We start from the raw sequence: 18,721 nt of genomic DNA on the forward strand, positions 1-18,721 counted from the left end.
TACACTACTGGGACCTGATCAAACTAAAAATCTTCTGCACAGCCAAGAATACAGTAAGTAAAGCAAGCAGACAGCCCTGAGAATGGGAGAAGATATTTACAGGTTATGTCTCTGACAAAAGTTTAATAGAATCCACAGAGAACTCACACATATAAGCAAGAAAAGAAGAAGTGACCCCATCTCAGGCTGGGCAAGGGAATAGAAGAGAAACTTCTCTGAAGAAGTCAGGCACATGGCCTACAGACATATGAGAAAATGCTCATCATCCTTAATCATCAGAGAATTGCAAATAAAAACTACTTTGAGATATCATCTAACTCCAATAAGATTAGCCAATATCACAAAATCCCAAGACCAGAGATGTCAGCATGGATGTGGAGAAAAGGGAACACTTCTACACTGCTGGTGGGAATGCAAATTAATAATATTCCTTTTGGAAAGATATTTGGAGAACACTTAGATATCTAAATATAGACCTGCCATTCAATCCTATAATTACTCTACTAAGTATATACCCAGAAGACCAAAAATCATATTATAACAAAGATATTTGTACCACAATGTTTATTGCAGCCCAATTCATAATTGCTTAGTCATAAAAAAGCCCAAGTGCCCATCGATCCATGAATGGATTAATAAATTGTGGTATATGTACACTATAGAATATTATGCAGCCTTAAAGAAAGATGAAGATTATACCTCTTTCATGTTTACATGGATTGAGCTGGAACATATTCTTCTTAATAAAGTATCTCAACAATGGAAGAAAAAGTATCCAATGTACTCAGCCCTACTATGAAATAAATTTAAGGCTTTCATATAAAAGCTATAACCTAGTTATAACCTAAGAATAGGCGGAAAGAGGAGAGGGAGGGAAGGGGAGAGGGGAGAATGGGCAGAGGGAGGCTGATTGGTGGGATCACACCTACGGTGCATCTTACAAGGGTACATGTGAAACTTACTAAATGTAGAATATAAATGTCTCAACATAATAACTAAGAAAATGCCAGGAAGGCTATGTTAATCAGTGTGATGAAAATATGTCAAATGGTATATAAAACCTGTGTATGGTGTCCCATGATTGCATTAATGTACACAGCTATGATTTAATAATAAATAAAAAAATACATGAAGTTTTGATTTTTTTTCTATAAATGAAATAGGGTTTATTCATCTATTTATATGTTGGCTTTGATGCAAAAGAAGATTAAAAGTGGCTTAAAAGGGTATTAGAATAACTTTTAAAAAATATCAAAAATTTATATTATTCGCAACAAAAGCTAGCTGCTTTCAACTTGATTTAATATTTTGCATGTTTTCCCTTCATTGTTTGTAAAACACATTTGCTTCTCTTTTGTGTAATCATCGTCTGACTGCTGATTTTTGCTGTTTTGTCAACTGACGTTTCACCTGTTTTACGAGTTCTGGAGGAATTGTTGAACAGCTCACAAAACTGACCGTAGAAGAGTAATACTCAGAGTTCTTGTTCTACACCAATTAATGTCTCCCATATTTTTTTCATCTCTGAGAGGCATGGATTCTTTACTCAGTGACGACAAGGCAGTTAGATGAGAGCATTCGTTCACACACTCCTCAGAGCCAGCAGAGGCTTCTCCTTGAGGTGTCTGACCACCTTGTCTCAGGTAATTTTCATTTCTGTTTTTCTCCTCAGAAAATTCAGATATGTAATTTTTGTCAACAATCTGCCCTTTCATTTCTTCTAAAGCCTGGCTGAAGTCAGTCATTTCAGAGTGGTATGCACCAGCACTCTGCTCTGATGAACTGTCCTCCCTGATCTGTTCCAGGTATTTGAATGATCTGTAGCCACCCGACTGGTACACACAGTTCTGTTCACTTTCTTTTTTTTTTTTTTATTGTTAAATCATAGCTGTGTACATTAGTGCAATCGCCTGTACCCATTCTAAGATGCACCATAGATGTGGCCCCACCTATTATCCTCCCTCCATCAAAACCTCCCCCCTCCCTTCCCCTTCCTAGGCCCTTCCCCCATAGTCTTGTGATATAGTTGGGTTATAGCCTTCATGTGAAAGCTATAATTTAGCTTCATAGTAGGACTGAGTACATTGGATACTTTTTCTTCCATTCCTGAGATACTTTGCTAAGAAGAATATGTTCCAGCTCCATCCATGTAAACATGAAACAGGTAAAGTCTCCGTCTTTCTTTAAGGCTGCATAGTATTCCATGGTATACATGTACCACAATTTGCTAGTCCATTCGTGGGTTGCGGAAGACTGACACCACAGCATCTATTTTGTAGGCCAAGTGCTATTTCCGGTACTAACATACTTAAGTTTCTATTTCCCTGCAAATGCCAGGCCTAAGTTTCTATTTCCCTGCAAATGCCAGGCCTCTTCTCGTAAATCACGTGAGCAAAACTTGCCGTTTGGAACTTATCTCTGCCATGGCCAGGTTGCTTGGATACCTGGTGATGCAAACTTCCTCCTTCACCTACCCTTATATACCCTGGAAGAACTTTGCAATAAACGAGATTTGATCAGACTCCTGTCTTGTCTCCATTCTTCACGCCCCTTGCCCCTTCCCATTCTCACCCCCTCCTCCAGGTATCTCTGTCAACTGACCCGTGGGCTGGGTCATGTGGCGCCCGACCAGGGACCTGGATACGAGGGAAAATGGTGAAGAAGCTACTGTAGGCAGCCGCCGGCTCAGAGAAACATTGGGACCTGGCCACGCAGTAGCCTGCTGCGCTGGAACGAGGATCTCGGTGAGTAGTAGTGATCATGGGGCAAGAAGTCAGTCAGCATGAGTTATTTGTGGAACAGTTAAGAGATGCACTCAAGACGCGAAGAGTAAAGGTCAAAATTAAACAGCTATTTCAATTTTTTGACTTCTTAAAAGAAGTCTGTCCTTGGTTTCCTCAAGAAGGAACCATAGATGAGAAAAGATGGAAAAGAGTAGGTGATGCTTTAAATGATTTTTATCAGATATTTGGACCTGAAAAAATACCAGTCACTGCTTTCTCGTACTGGAATCTCATTAATGATATTATTAGCTATCGCAGTGTTTGTCCCGTGCTTGCAGATGTCATAAAAAAGGGAGAAGAACTGTTACATCACCACAAAGAAAAGGATATTAAATCCCAAGATCCATCCCAGGATTTTGGGGCTGCTGGAGGCGCTCCTCCTAGCTGTCAGCTTAATGAGCAAGAAGATCTTATCTCACTAGAGAGTGATGAGGAACCCAACAGAGAGGAACAAAAGACTCCTACTGTTCGGCAGAAAGTTAAGCCAGAGAACAAACCAAGAATAAAACAGCTCAAGGTCAAGGTCCGGGAGCCAAAACGTAGGCTCTACCCAGACTTGAAAGTTTTCAAAATAGACTCTAATGATAAGCTTTCAGATGAGGAATGGAATGAGTTAGAGGAGGAGGTGGCCAAGTGTCATAATCCAGATCAGCCCCCACTTGGAAAACGGCCTCCCCCGTACAGCGCAGCATTCTCCGCACTGTCGGTGGAAATGGCTGCTATAGACCCAAAAAGGGATCTAGAGAACAAAATCGCACATTTACAAGAACAAATAAAACTCGAGAGGGAACATCAGGAGCTAATCAGTGATTTAGAGAGGCTTAAAACAGGCAAATTGGACCGTAAGGAGCAGAGGCCTTGAGAACAAGAATCCGCTAGCCCCATATCCCAATCTTCCATTAGAGGTGTAGTTATGAGGAGGCCCCCTGTTAACCAGGAGAGAACAGAGGCATTTCCGGTCACAGAGACTACAGACAATCAGGGTCAGGCATGGAGACATCACAGTGGATTTAATTTCCAGATGATTAAGGAATTAAAAATGGCAGTGGCCCAATATGGAGCCCCTGCTCCCTATACACTAGCTGTATTAGAATCGGAAGCAGAGAAATGGCTCGCTTCTGGTGACTGGTATATTCTAGCCAGAGCTGCCTTATCCAGGGGAGATTACTTATTATGGAAATCTGAATATGCTGAATTTTGCAAAGACACTGCCAAAAGAAATGCTCAGGCGGGAAATGGCTGGACTTATGATATGCTTCTTGGCGAGGGGCATTTTGCTAGTACAGACACTCAAATGCAATATGATCCAGGTCTGTATGTGCAAATCCAAGCCACGGGAACCAGGGCTTGGAGAAAACTCCCAGTGAAAGGGGATTTTAGCTCTTCCCTCACCACAGTGAAGCAGGGCCCTGATGAGCCGTTTTCAGAGTTTGTCCACGGACTTTTGACAGCTGCAGGCAGGATTTTTGGTAGCACAGAAGCTGGAATGGACTTTGTTAAACAATTGGCTTATGAAAATGCCAATGCGGCATGCCAGGTAGCTATTCGACTATAAAAAAAGAAGACAGATTTGTCTGGATACATTCGCCTTTGCTCTGACATTGGCGCCGCGTATCAGCAAGGTCTAGCAATGGCTGCCACCTTACAGGGCTATACTATCAAAGATTTTTTAGCTCAGAAAACTAAGGGCCGATGTTTTAATTGTGGGGAACTAGGGCACTTTGCTAAAGACTGCAAAAAAGAAAAATCTTATGCCCTAAATGCCGCAAGGGCCGTCACTGGGTTAATGAATGCAGATCTAAAACAGACAATCAAGGAAATCCCCTCCCCTCTCAGCAGGGAAACGGGGAGAGGGGCCAGCCCCAGGCCCCGAAACCCAAACAAGTTATGGGGCAGTCAGCTTTGTTCCAGCCAACAGCAATCCATTTCAGACCTCTGCAGAGCCACCCCAGGAAGCGCAGGATTGGACCTCTGTTCCACCTCCCACACAGTATTAACCCCTGAAATGGGAGCACAAATTTTACCCACAGGTGTGTTTGGTCATCTACCATCAAACACCTTTGGGCTAATTATTGGACACAGCAGTAGTGCCATCCAAGGACTCCAAATTTTCCCAGGTGTAATTGACAATGATTATGAGGGGGAAATTAAATTAATGGCTGCTTCCCCCCAAAATATTTCCACCATACCCCATGGCCAAAGAATAGCTCAGTTATTACTATTACCCTTTTTGTCAATTAATAATAAGATTGAAATAAAGCACCGAGGTGTGGGAGGCTTTGGCTCCTCTGATGTTTACTGGGCTCAGCCTATCTCACCCCAGAAACCAATGCTTACTCTTAGCCTAGATGGCAAGGAATTTCATGGCCTTGTGGACACTGGAGCTGATGTCACTATAACTAACAAAGAACAATGGCCCAGCCAGTGGCCCTTTTCCCCAACCTTAACTCATTTAACAGGAATCGGTCAAAGCCAAAACCCTGAGAAAAGCACCAAGACACTCACTTGGAAAGATAAAGATGGCAATCAGGGAACCATACAGCCTTTTGTCATACCTGGCCTCCCTGTCAACCTTTGGGGACGAGATCTCTTGTCCCAAATGGGACTCATAATGTGTAGCCCTAATGATGTAGTGACAGCACAAATGCTTGCTCAGGGTTTTTGACCAGGAAAAGGATTAGGAAACGAGGAATCAGGCATTCCCAGCCCTTTACAAATTACTGGAAAAACAGACAAAAAAGGGCTAGGAAATTTATATTAAGGGCTATTGACATTCCTGCATGCCATGCAGATAGGATCACTTGGAAAAGTGATGAGCCTGTATGGGTTGATCAATGGCCCCTCTCAAAAGAAAAATTAGAAGCCGCTCAGCAGTTAGTGCAGGAACAACTAAAAGCTGGGCATATAGAGGAAAGCAACTCCCCATGGAACACTCCAATCTTTGTCATAAAAAAGAAATCAGAGCGATGGAGACTATTACAAGATTTAAGAGCTGTAAACTCCACTATGGTCCTCATGGGGGCTTTGCAACCAGGATTACCCACTCCTGTGGCCATCCCTCTTGGTTACTATAAAATTATCATTGATCTTAAAGACTGTTTTTTCACTATACCACTCCATCCATTAGATCAAAAAAGATTTGCATTCAGTCTCCCCTCTATCAACTTCAAGGAACCTATGAAAAGATTCCAATGGAAAGTTTTACCACAGGGCATGGCCAACAGCCCCACCTTATGCCAAAAATTTGTTGCCGCAGCTATTCAGGAAACTAGGCTTCACTGGAACTCCATGTACATCATTCATTATATGGATGATATTCTTATTGCTGGACAGAATGCTCAGCAGGTTTTACTATGTTACAGTGATTTATCATCCTCCCTAACAAACCAGGGACTTCAAATAGTCCCAGAAAACGTTCAGCTAAAAGATCCCTACCTTTACCTTGGTTTCTACCTAACTGGACCCAGAATTACTAATACGCAAGCTGCCCTCAGATTGGACAAATTAAAAACACTAAATGATTTTCAAAAGCTCTTAGGGGTTATAAACTGGCTTAGACCTTACTTAAAACTAACCACAGGGGATTTAAAACCTTTATTTGCTATTTTACAAGGCGATAGCAACCCCAATTCTCCTAGAACATTAACAGAAGAAGGCCATCAGGCTTTAGCATTAGTACAACAAGCTATTCATTCACAATTTGTTACAACCATAGATTACACTTGGCCCCTGAGCTACATCATTTGTAAAACTTCTCTTACACCCACAGCAGTATTTTGGCAAACTGCCCCCATAATGTGGATCCACTTACCTGTTTCTCCCACGAAAGTTATTTATCCCTATTATCAGGCTGTCGCGGATGTCATCATTATGGGCAGGGAAAATAGTAAAAAATACTTTGGTAAAGAACCAGATATCATTATACAGCCTTATTCTCAGGCACAAATTAATTGGTTATTTCAAACTACAGAACATTGGCCTATTGCTTGTGCTTCTTATTCAGGTAAACTTGACAATCATTATCCACCCAATAAATTATTACAATTTATTAGTACACATGACTTTTTATTTCCCACAAGAACCTCCAATTCCCCATTGCCCAATGCCTTATTAGTTTTCACAGATGGCTCCTCTTCTGGTCACGCAGCCTACGCCTTTAATACAGAGATTGTGCTATTTCAGGTAAAATCAAATTCTGTACAAATTGTAGAACTTCAAGCAGTTATCGCAGTTTTCTCTGCATTTCCCAATCGAGCTTTGAATATTTATACTGATAGTGCTTATTTAGCTCATTCAGTTCCCTTATTAGAGACAGCAGCGCAAATCAAACAAGTATCAGAAACTGCTACCTTTTTCTTGCAACTTCAAAATCTTATACACCAAAGGACCCTCCCCTTTTTCATTGTACACCTTAGAGCTCATTCCAATTTACCTGGCCCCCTAACTGATGGTAACCACAAAGCGGACGAAGCCACTCACTTAGTCTGTACTGCCCAAACCACCACAGAGCCTGATCGGATCTCATTAGCCTCCACTGCTCACCAATTACATCATCTAAACGCTCACACCCTTAGACTCATGTTTCAAATTACCCAGGAACAAGCCTGCCACATCGTAAAGCAATGCCCTTCTTGTGTAATTCTACTCCCTACTCCCCATCTAGGAATAAATCCTCGAGGTCTCATACCCAATGCCATCTGGCAAAAGGATGTTACTCACCTACCTGAATTTGGAAAACTCAAGTATGTTCATGTAACCATAGATACCTTCAGTGGATTTATTTATGCCACTGGCCAGTCAGGGGAGGCCGGCAAACATGTCATTGCCCATGTACTAGCCACCATGGCTGTACTAGGCACCCCTAAACAAATTAAAACTGATAATGGTCCAGGATACACAGGACATGCATTTAACACCTTCTGTAAACACCTCAATATCAAACACGTTACTGGTATACCATTTAACCCACAAGGGCAAGGCATAGTAGAATGTGCCCACCTATCTCTTAAAAACACTCTAGAAAAAATAAAGAAGGGGGAATGGTACCCTGTTAAGGGGTCTCCAAGAAATCTCTTATCCCATTCATTACTCATTTTAAATTTTTTCACATTGGACCAAGACGGCCAGTCTGCAGCAGACTGCTTCTGGCACCCAGATACTAAACGGGATTTTGCCACTGCCCTATGGAAAGATCCATTAGATAATAAATGGCACGGCCCCAATCCAGTTTTAATTTGGGGTAGAGGTGCCGTATGCATATATTCACAGAAGATGGAAGCAGCATGATGGTTACCTGAACGACTGATCAAACAAGTAGATAACATCATCACCTCTAAATCCAGGGAGCAAGAGACCCCCTGAGAAGGTTTTCTTTCCTTTTCTTTGCAGGTAACTATGAGCACCTGGATGTGGCTACTGCTGGGAATCTCTCTCCTGATACAAAAAAATGATGGTGGTTTCAGTAATCCCCATAAGGCTCGGGCACTCTTACAAAAATTAACTGGTACTCCTTGCGAGTGCCGTGGTGGCACCTGGAATGGTGAGACAACCCCTCTCCTAAATGTAGATTGTGGTGATAAAACAGCATACTTAGTAATGAGACAAAATGTTCATGGAGCACAGGCATGGGTCTGTAGCAAAAAGGCTAAAATTATCCCAACCTTTAATAACAAGCCTGGACCATGCCCTTGTATAGAATTCCATCCATCTGTACATAATACCTGTTATGAGCAGGTTCAACTATGTACTGGTACAGATAATAATATCTATTTTACAGCAATCTTGACCAGACATTTTTGGGGGACATTTGGAGGTGAGTGGGACACAGTCCCTCAGGTCTGGGGGACCTCAAATAAATATACCCAATCCGGCTGTCCCGATACAATAGGAAAAACAGTTTGCTGGAATAAGACTCCACCTGTGCACGTCTCTGATGGAGGTGGACCCCAAGATCAGGTGAGACAGAATTAGTCCAAAAGCAACTGGAAAACATTGTAAACCACATGTCTCCTAAATTTAACTACCATCCAATAGCTTTACCCGAAAATAGGGATGCGAATCTAGACCCCCAAACCCTGAAAATGCTAGACATCACACATAGGTTACTTAATCAATCCAACCCTTCTTTGGCTCAAAATTGCTGGTTATGCCTTCATTTAGACTATCTATGCCTATTGCTATCAATATTAATTCCATTGAATTATCATCTAATAACTGCATGCCCATCATGCCTTTACCAGTACAACCTATCTTTTCTGAAGCGCCTTGTATTGTCTCCCCTTATAGAGACAACAGTTATGCTATTGATATTGGCATACTCTCTTTGACCAATTGAACTGACATCATCAATATTACTTATTCCCCGTGTGCTTCCAATGATATGGTATTTGTTTGTGGCAATAACTTGGCATATACCATTCTGCCCACTAATTGGACAGGATTATGTACTATCGCCCTTTTGCTACCCTATATAGATATAGTCAATGGAAATGAATCTTTACCTATACCATCCTTCGATTATATATCTTGCCATTCTAGAAGGGCTATCCAATTTCTCCCTCTCTTGGCCACTCTAGTAATCACTGCTGGCATGGCCACAGGTACCGCCGGTATGGGCATTGCTGTACATAAATATACTGAACTATCTCAACTTATGGCAGAAGATATACAAGCCCTATCAGGCACAGTTAAAGATCTTCAAGATCAATTAGATTCCTTAGCTGAAGTAGTACTACAAAATAGAAGAGGTTTAGATCTTCTAACGGCTAACCAAGGAAGCATCTGCTTAACATTACAGGAAAAATGCTGCTTTATGCAAATAAATCAGGAATTGTTCGAGACAAAATAAAAAAATTACAAGATAATCTAGAGGAAAGAAAAAGAAAAATTATGGAAAACCCGTTTTGGAGTGGGCTAAACAGCTTTCTGCCTTATCTTCTTCCATTTTTAGGGCCCCTCCTTGGCTTACTAATATTACTATCACTAGGACCTTTTCTTTTTAACAAAGTCATGGCCTTTATAAAACAACAAATTGATGCTATTAAAATGCAGCCCCTCCAGGTTCATTATCACTGACTTGCTATGGAAGATGAACGCATAACCATAACTACTTAGGGGACTGGCTAGTCAAGGACGGGTAACAAGGACCCTCATCTCAGACTTTGCTTATCCTACCAACCTAAGACAAAAGCCTGGTCAGATCTCTAGCCTACTTTGGCTAAGACAGCCAAAAGAGATTAGACCCAACCTGGCCTCAATAGTTCCATGTGCATCAGGACTACCTTACACTCACTGTAACAGGTGGACAAAAGAGCTCGCAGTTGAACATCTACTGTCAACTTTCTTGGGGGGCCTCCTAATCATATTATACTCAATATCGTTTCTACTGGCTATTATGAAAACTGGGTTGTACTTAGATCAACCAGTTATTTTCAGTTCAGGGGATCCTTCCTGAAACAGGCATAATTATCCAGTTGTGTGTGTTTTTTTAAGACACACTAAATGCAGAAGCCTAAGTAGGGGAATCGCTTCATGTCATGTCATGACAGGGACGGCAGTCCCCTCTGCATGGCTTACGCATTCTGTGGAGAAGGATGGTCAGTGGTGGAAGAAGGTATTCTGTGGCATCCTTTATAGAACAAGATGTTGTCTCAGACATCTGTTATCATTCACTTTCTTTAATTGGAATGTAACTTATTTTCTCTTAAACACGTCCTCTAGTAAACAAGCTGGTGTCTCCCTAACACACATGATGGAAACTGTGTTCTGAGTCAAAAGGATGTAAAAACTAGCCTAAGAAATAAATTTTGGCTACTTCTGGACCTAAAAAAAAAAAAAAAAGCCTGGTCAGATAGCTACCGTGTATCCCATGACGGGTAAGGAGGAACAGCTGAGATGGTAAGACGGTCCCAACCTAAGACAGACACAATCACCTCGCCCTCTCGGTCGAGAGCTGGCAAAACTTTAAAAGTAAAATGTACATTTCAAAATATTATAAAAAAGGGGGACCTGTGGAAGGCTTACACCACAGCATCTATTATGTAGGCCAAGTGCTATTTCTGGTACTAACAGACTTAAGTTTCTATTTCCCTGCAAATGCCAGGCCTCCTCTCGTAAATCACGTGAGCGAAACTTGGAAACGTGCCGTTTGGAACTTATCTCCACCACAGCCAGGTTGCTTGGATACCTGGTGATGCAAACTTCCTCCTTCACCTACCCTATATACCCTGGAAGAACTTTGCAATAAACGAGACTTGATCAGACTCCTGTCCTGTCTCCATTCTTCGTGCCCATTGCCCCTACCCATTCTCACCCCCTCCTCCAGGTATCCCTGTCAACTGACCCGCGGGTGGGGTCAGTGGGTCGATGGGCACTTGGGCTTCTTCCATGACTTAGCAATTATAAATTGGGCTGCAATAAACATTCTGGTACAGATGTCCTTGTTATATTGTGACTTTTGGTCTTCTGGGTATAAACCTAGTAAAGGAATTATAGGATTGAATGGCAGGTCTATTTTTAGGTCTCTAAGTATTCTCCAGACATCCTTCCAGAATGAACATATTAGTGGGCATTCCCACCAGCAGTGTAGAAGTGTGCCCTTTCCTCCACATCCACGCCAACATTTCTGGTTTTGGGAATTTGATATGTGGGCTACTCTTACTGGGGTTAGGTGATATCTCAAAGTAGTTTTGATTTGCATTTCTCTGATGATTAAGGATGATGAGCTTTTTTCATGTGTGTGTAGATTTTGCATCTGTCTTCTTTAGAGAAGTTTCTCTTTAAGTTGCTGCCCACCCTGAAATGGGGTCACGTGTTCTTTTCTTCCTAATAAATTTGAGTTCTCTGTGGATTCTGGTTATTAGACCTTTATCGGAGGTATAAACCTGCAAATATTTTCTCCCATTCTGAGGGCTGTCTGCTTGCTTTACTTACTATGTTCTTGGCTGTGCAGAAGCCTTTTAGTTTGATCAAGGCCCATTATTTATTTTTTTTTTTTGTAGAGACAGAGTCTCACTTTATGGCCCTCGGTAGAGTGCCGTGGCCTCACACAGCTCACAGCAACCTCCAACTCCTGGGCTTAAGCGATTCTCTTGCCTCAGCCTCCCGAGTAGCTGGGACCACAGGCGCCCGCCACAACGCCCGGCTATTTTTTGGTTGCAGTTTGGCCGGGGCTGGGTTTGAACCCGCCACCCTCAGTATATGGGGCCGGCGCCCTACCAACTGAGCCACAGGCGCCGCCCAAGGCCCATTATTTTTGATGCTGCTTCAATTGCCTGGGGAGTCCTCCTCATAAAATATTCACTCAGGCCGATTCCTTCAAGAGTTTTGCCTGCACTTTCTTCAAGTATTTTTATAGTTTCATGTCTTAAGTTTAAATCTTTTTACCCGTGAGAGTCTATCTTAGTTAGTGGTGAAAGGTGTGGGTCCAGTTTCAATATTCTACACATTGCCGGCCAGTTTACCCAGCACCATTTGTTAAATAGGGAATCTTTTCCCCACTGAATGTTTTAAATTGGCTTGTCAAAGATCAAATAACGGTAAGTAGCTGGATCCATCTCTTGGTTCTCTATTCTGTTCCAGATATCGACTTCTCTGCTTTTGTGCCAGTACCATGCTGTTTTGATCACTATCGATTTATAGTACAGTCTCAGGTCTGGTAGCGTGATTCCTCCTGCTTTGTTTTTATTGCTCAGTAATGTTTTGGCTATTCGAGGTTTTTTCTGATTCCATATAAAATGAAGTATTATTTTTTCAAGATCTTTAAAGTATGACAATGGAGCTTTAATAGGAATTGCATTAAAATTATATATTGCTTTGGGCAGTATGGACATTTTAACAATGTTGATTCTTTCCAGCCATGAGCATGGTATGTTTTTCCATCTGTTAACATCTTCGGCTATTTCTTTTCTTAGAGTTTCATAGTTCTCTTTGTAGAGATCTTGCACATCCTTTGTTAGGTATACTCCCAAATACTTCATCTTCTTTGGCACTACTGTGAAAGGAATAGAGTCCTTGACGGTTTGTTCAGCTTGGTTATTGTTGGTATATATAAAGGCTACAGATTTATGGGTGTTGATTTTGTAGCCTGAGACATTGCTATATTCCTTGATCACTTCTACAAGTTTTGTAGTAGAATCCCTAGTGTTTTCCAGATATACGATCATATCATCTGCGAAGACTGAAGGTTTGATCTCTTCTGACCCTATGTGGATACCCTTGATCGCCTTTTCTTCTCTAATTGCAATGGCTAAAACTTTCATTACAATGTTAAAGAGCAATGGAGACAATGGGCATCCTTGCCTGGTTCCTGATCTAAGTGGAAATGATTTCAATTTAACTCCATTCAATAAGATATTGGCTGTGGGTTTGCTATAGATGGTCTCCATTAGTTTAAGAACTGTCCCTTCTATACCAATTTTCTTAAGTGCTCTGATCATGAAGGGATGCTGGATATTATCAAAAGCTTTTTCTGCATCAATTGAAAGAATCATATGGTCTTTATTTTTAAGTTTGTTTATGTGTTGAATTACATTTATAGATTTACGTATATTGAACCAGCCTTGAGACCCTGGGATGAATCCGACTTGGTCATGGTGTATAATGTTTTTGATGTGTTGTTGGATTCTGTTTGTTAGGATCTTGTTGAGTATTTTAGCATCTATATTTATTAGTGATATTGGTCTATAATTTTCTTTTCTTCTTGGGTCTTTCCCTGGTTTGGGGATCAAGGTGATGCTTGGTTTGTAGAATGTGTTGGGTAATATTCCTTCTTTTTCTATATTTTGGAATAGGTTTAGTAGTATAGGTACTAGTTCTTCTTTAAATATTGGTAGAATTCTGACATAAAGCCATCTGGTCGTGGGCTTTTCCTTTTAGGGAGATTTTGTATAGTTGATGCTATTTCAGAACTTTAGGCCTGTTCAACATTTCCACTTCATTCTGGCTAAGTCTTGGTAGGTGGCGTGCTTCCAGGTATTGATCTATTTCTTTCAGATTTTCAAATTTGTGAGAGTAGAGTTTTTTGTAGTATTTGTTAAGTATTTTTTGAATTTCTGAGGGGGTCTGTTGTTATTTCATCATTACCATTTCTGATGGATGAAATTAGAGATTTTATTCTTTTTTTCCTGGTTAGGTTGGCCAAAGGTTTATCTATTTTATTGATCTTTTCAAAAAAAAAAAACAGCTTTTGGATTTATTGATCTGTTGTATAATTCTTTTGTTTTCAATTTCATTTAATTCTGCTCTGATATTGGTTATTTCTTTTCTTCTGGTGCGTTTGGGGTTGAAGTGTTCTTCTTTCTCCAGTTGCTTGAGATGTTGCATTAAGTTATTGACTTCCTCTCTTTCCGTTTTCTTGAGGAAGGCTTGCAGTGCTATAAATTTCCCTCTTAGGACTGCCTTTGCAGTATCCCAGAGGTTCTGGTAATTCGTGTCTTGATTGTTATTTTGTTCCAAAAATTTGGTGATTTCCTTCTTAATCTCGTCTATAACCCATGTATCCTTCAGCATAAGGTTGTTTAGCTTCCTTGTTTTTGTGTGGGTATGCAGGTTCCTGTTGTTATTTAGTTCAACTTTTATTCCATAATGGTCTGAGAAGATGCAAGGAATAATTTCTATTTTTTTAAATTTGCTGAAGTTAGACTTGTGGCCTAGGATGTGGTCGATTTTGGAGTATGTTCCATGGGCTGATGAGAAGAATGTGTATTCAGTTTTGTTGGGATGAAGTGTTCTGTAGATGTCTGTTAAGTCCAGATGTTGAATGGTTGAGTTTAAATCTAAAATATCTTTGCTTAGCTTCTTTTTGGAGGATCTATCCAGGACTGCTAAAGGGGTGTTAAAATCTCCAACTACTATGGAAGTGGAGGAAATTGAGTTGCTCATGTCTGTTAGAGTTTCTCTTATAAATTGAGGTGTATTGTGGTTGGGTGCATAAATATTAATAATTGGGATCTCATCATATTGAGTATTACCTTTAACAAATATGAAGTGTCCATCCTTATCCTTAATTATTTTGGTTGCTTTAAAGCCTATTGCATCTGCAAACAGGATTGCAATGCCTGCTTTTTTCTGTTGTCCATTTGCCTGGAATATAGATGACCATCCCTTCACCTTGAGTCTATATTTGTCTTTTAATGTAAAATGCGATTCTTTGATGCAGCAGATATCTGACTTGAGTTTTTGTATCCAGTCAGCAAACCTGTGCCTCTTTAGAGGACAATTTAAACCATTCACATTAATTGAGAGTATTGATAAGCCTTTCGACAGTCAGGTGGACATTTTTATTCCTTTTGCGACTGTGGGAGTTGGAATTTGATCAAAAATTTTTGGGGTGGGTTTAATTTTGATCAAAATTTTTTTGGGTGGCTTTACTTTTGTGGTGGAGAATTATGCTGGTCTTTATGGAGGATAGGTCTAAGAGTGTCCTGGAGAGCTGGTTAAGTTGTGGCAAATTTCTTCAACATGTGAATGTCGTTGAAGTATTTAATTTCTCCGTCATTAATGAAGCTCAGTTTAGCTGGGTAAAGGGTCCTGGGTTGAAAGTTATTTTGTTTTAGGAGATTAAAAGTTGGTGACCATCCTCTTCTAGCTTCAAAGGTTTCAGCAGAGAGATCTGCAGTTATTCTTATATTCTTCCACTTGTAGGTAATGTTTTCTTTCATCTGGCAGCTTTCAGAATTTTCTCCTTCATATTAACTTTAGTGAAATTGATTATGATGTGTCTGGGGGATGTCTTATTCAGGTTGAGTCGTGCTGCAGTTCTGAAACTGTCTGCTATCTGAATTTCAGAATCTCTTGGCATGTCTGGAAAGTTCTCCTTCATAATCTCATGGAGAAGAGCCTCTGTGCCTTGTGAAGCCACTTCATCACTTTCAGGGATCCCTATAAGACGAATATTGGTTTTCTTCAAATTATCCAAGAGCTCTCCGAGAGAGTGGTCTGTTTTTGCTCCCCATTTCTCTTCTTCTTTGAGGGTTTAGGAGTGTTTGAAAGCTTTGTCTTCAGTGTCAGAAATCCTTTCTTCTGCTTGCTCCATTCTGTTACTGAGGGATTCTACTGTGTTTCTCAGATCTTTGAGGGATGCAACTTCTTGTCTCAATGTGTTGAAATCTTTGGTCCTTTGGTCTCTGAATCTGTTGAATTCTTGAGATAACTTTTGGAATCCTAATTCGATCTTATTTGCTCTCCAGATCCTGAATTCAATTTCTGACATCTCAGCTATTTGTTTGTGCATGAGGTCTTGTGCTGTTTCTGCCCCATTGATACTTGAAGAAGTTGATCTACTCTGATTATTCATATTGCCAGAGTTTTTCTGTTGATTTTGCCTCATGATTGTTTTTCTCCATTGCCTCTGGCCACCCACAGTGTGGGGGTGGTGTCTCTCCAAGATTAGACCCCAGCAGTATCACTCTCTTGTTGCTGGATCTTTGTAGGGAGTGACCCTGTGTAGTTCCTCTGGGTTTGCTCTAGCTAGGGAGTTCTGGTTGTGGAATCAGCTCTGGTGTGTGACACACCCAGATCCAGCAACAGGGCTGGGGGTGGTGTGCATGATTCTGGGAGTGCCTGGCACCCAGTGACTTTGGCACAGAGAGCTCAAGGCTCCAGCAGTCTCTGGCCAGGAGAAGGTCTCTGTGCAGAGGCAGGGAGGGCTCCAAAGGGCATGCAGCTACCAGAGTCCCTGTCCAGATGAACAGGCTAGTGTGGAAGCTGGGAGGACACATGAGGGAGGATGCAGGGTTGCATGGCTCCCACAGTTCCTGGTCAGGGAATGTGGTGGCCCGGTGGGTGCGGGTCACTGGTTGGGGGTTGCTGCACAGCTCTTATGGAGGTCTGGGTGGTGCCAAGCCCAGGAGTTTGAGGTTGCTATGAGCTGTGATGTCACGGCACTCTACCCAGGGCAACAGCCCAAGGCTCCAGTGTGCCAAAACCATCTCACTCTGCCCCTAAGGATTAAGACTGTAAGGCAGCTCAGTCCCCGCCTTTAGGCTGCTCAGTCACTTTACTTAGTCCCGCCCGGTCCTTGCTCTGAGACCCTGAGGGTGGAACTTGCCAGGGCAGTTCTTTCACAATGGCTTCCTGTGCCCAGCTCAGTGGCTCAGTCTGGGGCCCCAGACAATGGCCAAAGTTCTCCACGCTCCTGCTCAAGCTCTCCCCAAGGCAGTTCAACTGAGTGCCAAGTCCAAGAACACCAAAACAGTTCACAGGTAAGGCCTTTCCGGTTTGCAATCTCACTGCTGCTTGTACTTACGTTTGCTGGTGTGATTAGGTCAATCGAACACACTCAACCACTTGCCAGTTTTCCACTGTTTTTGTCCTTCTCTTGGGGTCCAGATGTCCGTTGCTGGCTGTCTGTATCCTCAAAGGGATGATTATAGGCAGATCCCACCGGCCAGAGATGCCTGGAGTCTCGTCTCCCCAGACTCACTGTGCAGGGAAGCTGTTACTCGGCCTCCATCTTTAATCCAATCCTCTGTTCACTTTCATCTTCAGACCTACAAACCTCTGATTTTTCTGACACTTCTCCATTAGAAAACAAAAACTGAGATCCCTCTTCCTTTTTGGTGTCTCTCTCATCTGGGCCCACTGGCTGCAGCAGGTCATCACCAGCCTGCAGCTCCTTTGTGTAGCCACTGGCAGAAACCTCCACATCGAGAGAGCCTTCCTTCCTGATGTCACTAAAGGTTGGATAAAGTTCACTTTCATAGCCAAAAAGCTTCATGAAGAAATCTCTAATGCACTTGATGTCTCTGTCAAAATACCCTTCAGCACTGGGATGAGAAGTTTAGATCATCTGTGGGAAATCGACCATGGTGACATGATCATTTTCAGCCAAAATGAGATTGAATTCATTGAAATCTCCATGAATCAGCTCATGATTCCCAAGTCTAACAATTAGTTCCATAGCTTCATCATATACTGAGGCAGGATCTTCAACATAATGTATCTGACATAGAGGATAACCATTTATGATCTCCATGACCACTGCATGGTGATTGTAATCAACTGGCTTTGGAACTGGAAATTTCCTCTCATATGACAACTTCATAGAGGCAAATTCCTTCACAGCATAGAGAGGAGATAAATAAAGCCAAGACACATTATGCCTGTGTTTATGGTAATCACGCTTGTTTTACAGATTTCCAAAGGAGGTTCTTCCTAGTCTGTGAAGCTTTAATGTAAATTGCTGTTCTTCTTCCTTTGCAACAATGTAAATATCTGATTCTTTGCCAACACCCATCTGGTTTCCAACAGACTCAACTACTTGTCTAGAAGAAAGGGTTTTGAAAGCCAGGTAATCATAGCCTCTATTTCTCAACCGACAGCCCTGGACAGTCTTGGTACATTCCCAAGCTATGAGTTTATGTTTCACTAATTCTCTTAAAACTTTATTATAGCCACCATGTTTAAGGCTGGCTATAGAGGTGATCAAACGTTGGGGAACTACCTCATGGTTCTTCATGCCCATTTCAACTACGGTCAGAACCCTGAAGTCATCCCGGCTCAGGAACTTGACCACATTCACCTTTCCCATGGCAGCAGGGGACGGAAGTCCAATCACCAAGTTTTTTAACAGCATCATTTTCCAAATAATGGATCTATAATAAGAGTATAATTTTTATACATGGTAATTAAATCAAACAAATTATCTTCTACTTGAAAAGGTAACTGAGGAGAGAAAAACCTACTCTTCAGAGAATTATTTTTATTTTATGCCACTTATTTTGTATACTTTGGAGAACAATTGTTCTTTTGTTTGAACTGAGTAGCACCAAAGGATCAACTGTGGCATATTTTGGACATTCTGGATGACTGAGCCATATGCCCAAAATAAGGTTGAGGAGAATGAAATAATAAAACCCACCCACTACATGACCACAAAGCAACTCACTAGCAGCAGGATGGTCTGGGTGGCCCTCTTCTCTGCGGAGGCTTTAGAGGAG

At 41.5% G+C, this 18,721-nt stretch overlaps 1 pseudogene; it reads right to left on the minus strand.

Moving 5' to 3' along the window:
* Positions 1-18,312, minus strand: part of LOC128572983 (serine/threonine-protein kinase RIO2-like) — a 19,473-nt pseudogene extending 1,161 nt beyond the window's left edge.
* Between the last annotated feature and the right edge of the window lie 409 nt (positions 18,313-18,721).

This window comes from Nycticebus coucang, chromosome 20 (assembly GCF_027406575.1).
Source record: "Nycticebus coucang isolate mNycCou1 chromosome 20, mNycCou1.pri, whole genome shotgun sequence".
Lineage (NCBI taxonomy): Eukaryota > Metazoa > Chordata > Mammalia > Primates > Lorisidae > Nycticebus > Nycticebus coucang.